Below are 4,127 nucleotides of genomic sequence, written 5' to 3'. Positions count from 1 at the left end.
CTAAAACAAATCATAATGACAAATTATAAATTAATTTAGCATGCATTTGCACACAATCTTCTGCTTCCTCTAGGACTCTTGGTATTTCTTGAACTGACTTACAGTTGATTCAAGCAGCTGTCAGTTTTTAAAATAAGTGTATTTTCCAGAAGTATTTTGCTTTTCTCTCTTACACATTTTCTTTGGACAAAGATCTACACTGACTAACTTACATGCCAAACCACAAACAGCATTCCTATCCATGTCAGTATTTCAAATCAAAGTGGGTTTGTTATCAATGAGAATTGAGTTTGGCTAGAGACAGCATATTTCCTTTCCCTTGTAGGGCTGGACCTCACCTTTCTATTGATAGGCCCTGAGAGTTTAGAAAGGAAGGTCAGACCATCTTGGGGTGTTTTCTGGCTTCTAAACCAGCTATGTTTAGGTTTTGTTTTAAATAAGAATTATATTAAAATCCCAAAAGAGTAGAATGCAACATTTCTCAAATTGTCAAAAACAGCTTTTATATAGTAAATGTGACTTACACACCTATGTATATATAAGTGAAATGTAAGTATTGCATTTGAATGAGCTTGGACTTTGTGAGGACTTGCAGAACTCATGTACTGTAGCCATCCAGAAATCATATTCCTAAAAATTGTGTATTTTGTATCACACAATATGTATTTTCTTATACGTGTCACATATGTTTTAGCTTGAAGCTGGCTAGGGAACTGCTCGGAAGCATGGGGAAAACATGAACAAGAAAGTTTTGCCCTGAACTCTGGTATTACTAGTTGCTGAACCTTCCTCCCTTTCTGCAGGTCAAAGATATAGATAGCCCTGGCATTGCTTAATTTTGTGAACTTTGTTACAGTTGTAGGTAGATGTCCACAGTAAACACCCCTGAAAGCCAAGTTGAAAAAGGCAAAACATCACAGTGCTGCTCTCCACAAGTTAGAAAGGGGGAATAACTGAGATATGACATTTACACGTTTAAACTTTCATGAGATAAATTCCAGACTGGGACTCTGGCACTATCAGTGTCCAGGAGATGAAGAGCACATGGGATTCGGAATTTAGGAGTGGATATACAGCTGCAGTGCCTATGCTGTATTCTGGCACAGTGCTGTAAGGACAGTTTTTACCATGAAATGACTAACAATGGGTCTCTGCAGGGGGAGAGGGGTGTCTCCCTAATGCTTGTGGTGCATGCCTAATGATGCTGCGAAGTGGCAAATCTCATCTTGCTAGCATGGGCTTCAAGAGCCTGGCTAAGGTCTGAGTACCACGTGCAGCTGAGAAGGTCGGCAGTGGTGGCAGCAGTGGTGGATGTGTCTTCTCTAGCACAACATGGGCTTGTTTTTGCATCTTGCTTGGAACAGCAGCACTGCAGCCATGCTCAGGCAGCCATAGCAAGGCTGGCAAAGGTCCTGATGTATGCTAGAACCACTAAGAGTCATGGAGTTACGTGGTATGATACAGGGCTTACTTACTGCTCTTCACTTTCCTCATTTTTGCTCTCGGTCTCCTGAGAGCCTGGTTTAGGTCAGCAAAAGAACCCCATTCTTTTCTCTCCTGGGTCAAAGCCTGGAGTAAAAGAGGAAAGGAGAAACATATTTTTCAGCAGCATAATGTTTTGCCAGGTCATGAAGTGGCTGCTAAAACCATGTTGTCTGGCTTTGCTTTCGAAACAGCTCAGTACTCATTGGGAGTCAGAGACAAAGGCTGCATCTTCTGTTACTTCTCTCACTTTTTTTTTTTTTTTTTTTTTTTCCCCAGCTCTGTGCTCCTTTAACGGAGACAGGAGCAGAGTTCAGAAGAGGAATCATCAATTTTTTTCTAATAATGATACGTATAAAGATGTTCATGGTATTTTAAACACCATGCAAGAAGTTTCTAACACAGGATTTCACAGCTTTCCCCTGAATACAACTTAGGGACACATGACACTATAGTTTCTTAGAGGAAGAGTCTTTGTATTTAAGTGTTTTGCATTCTTTTTCACCCTAGGCAGATCCAGTTGGCAGATGTCAGCTTCTTACTCTTGAAAAACAAATTTTATTAGTTGTATACAATTAATTTTAAAAGGAAATAATAAATTTTTAAGTTCAAATCTGTAGAACAGAGCTGCAGAAAATCATATTCTTCTCAGAAGAATATGAGATAACACTCAGCCATGCCCTAGGGTCTTGAAGATAAATAGAAAATGTAAACTGAAATTCTCACCTCTCTAAAGTCAACTGGATTGATTTTCAGTGACCAAAGTAAAGCCAAGTTCTCACACTGAAGTTCAAGATCTCAGGAGAAAACCTAAGGGGAAAAAAAGTTAAAATTAATAAAAAATTAAGACCAAAGACATGTAGTTAATTTTGTGTGTATTGGGAATGCTGTGTGAATTTCTTAGTGGGACCAAAACTGAGCAGAAGCATAAGTATTTCCATGATTTAAGCCTAATGGTAGAGTTGGTGTTTCACGCAGTAATAAGAAAAATGGCATAAGGACAGCATTGGATTAAAATAGTAGGGTCACATGGTGACAACTTACTTGATCTTTTCAAGGTCTAAATACACAATTCAAATCAAATAAAAAGGCTAATTTCTACTTAGAGTTACACAAACGTGTACCAATATAATTATAAATACTTTTGTTTATAAATTTGAAGGAGTGAGAGGTTAAAGAATTAGTTGTAAATTGACTTGGCCTTCTAGAGGAAATGCATGCTAGACCTGATCTGTCTTTAATAATGGAGAATGTGTTTTGTCTCCTAATCTCTTGAGATTCGGTTAATATTAATGCAAGCAAGATGTGAAAGGAAATTCTGTGATTCGCTTTTTAGTAGCTTTTAGTCTCACAAGAGAAGGAATTGAAAATGAGCTAAAGAAGATTTTGTTTGAAAACTTATTGCAAAACTAAAGGCTTTTAGAGTCCTTCAAACACTTGTTCACTTTCTTTATGCACATTGATATAATTTTGTGAAGTTCATTTTCAAGATAGAGAGTTAAAACTGCACTGGTGTAAATTCTGTGGTTGCAGGTCCAAGTGAAGTGAATGTATATTTTGTGGTGTGAGCTACAAATGATAGTTAGCTAAACTATAGTACAGCTTTCCTAAGTCATTACAGAAATCCTGAATCAGTACAAAAGAGAATTTATAGTTAAAACTATGATACCTCTGAGGCTAGCTTACATAGGACATTTTATGACAGAAAAAGTCCTTTTCTCATTGATTTGCAAATCTCCAATCTGTGGGTGTCCTTCTGCCACTGATGGGAGCTAAAGGAGCAGCACAGGAGCCTGCAGGAGCTGCTGTTCCTGGCCTGGGGTGAAGCCTTTTCCTGTTCAGCAGGTAGGGGCACATTGCAGCCAAAAGCACCCTCAGCAAAGCACTGCTGCTCCCTGAGAGCTGCTGCTCGGCCCCAAGGGATCAGGCAGCCACAGCAGCACTTGCAAGTCTGTCATGAGGGATCCTTGAGTGTTACGGCCTTTCACTAGTGAAATCATAGCAGCATTAAGCAAGAGAACAACCACAACTCTAGTTTCAGTATAGTTTCCCAGTTCTTTGGATGGCTGACCCTAATTCACAGATCAAAATAATGGATAAAGGAGTGCTTAGGCAGGGATTTTAATGGAAAAATATCCTAGCAAATCTGTCTGCAAACTAAGAATCAATGAAAATACCAGCTGGTACACAGCACATTAAATCTGGATCATTCAGCCATCAAACTGGGAGCTCCTGGCACTCACTGGACTCCATCTGGACGCACCAGGCTTTTCCACCCTGGCTGTAGGGCTCCGTGGGTCAGGGGGAGCAGGCCTGCGGTGCAGGCTGGAGGCTGGTTGTGCAGGCTGGAGGCTGGTTGTGCAGGCTGGGGGCTGGCCGGGCAGGCTGGGGGCTGGTTGTGCAGGCTGGGGGCTGGTTGTGCAGCCTGGGGGCTGGTTGTGCAGCCTGGGGGCTGGCCGGGGAGGCTGGGGGCTGGTTGTGCAGGCTGGGGGCTGGCCGGGCAGGCTGGGGGCTGGTTGTGCAGGCTGGGGGCTGGCCGGGCAGGCTGGGGGCTGGTTGTGCAGGCTGGGGGCTGGCTGTGCAGCCTGGGGGCTGGTTGTGCAGGCTGGGGGCTGGCCGGGCAGCCTGGGGGCTGGCCGGGCAGG

General features: G+C 42.4%; 1 long non-coding RNA gene across 1 annotated transcript in view; it reads right to left on the bottom strand.

Annotated features, from left to right (window-relative positions):
* The window catches only part of LOC146767807 (uncharacterized), a 30,484-nt gene extending 26,374 nt beyond the window's left edge, over window positions 1-4,110 (bottom strand). The window contains exons 1-3 of the long non-coding RNA XR_014953597.1: window positions 3,726-4,110; window positions 2,209-2,292; window positions 1,476-1,569 (exon numbers count right to left, since the gene is read on the bottom strand). This is a non-coding gene — a long non-coding RNA (uncharacterized LOC146767807). The remainder of the gene's footprint in view (window positions 1-1,475; window positions 1,570-2,208; window positions 2,293-3,725) is intronic.
* Window positions 4,111-4,127: the final 17 nt, after the last annotated feature.

The sequence above is a fragment of the Lonchura striata genome, chromosome 3, assembly GCF_050655825.1.
Source record: "Lonchura striata isolate lonStrDom1 chromosome 3, ASM5065582v1, whole genome shotgun sequence".
Taxonomy (NCBI): domain Eukaryota; kingdom Metazoa; phylum Chordata; class Aves; order Passeriformes; family Estrildidae; genus Lonchura; species Lonchura striata.
Note: the sequence above shows the minus strand (reverse complement) of the source record. Positions and strands in the feature narration are given on the sequence as shown.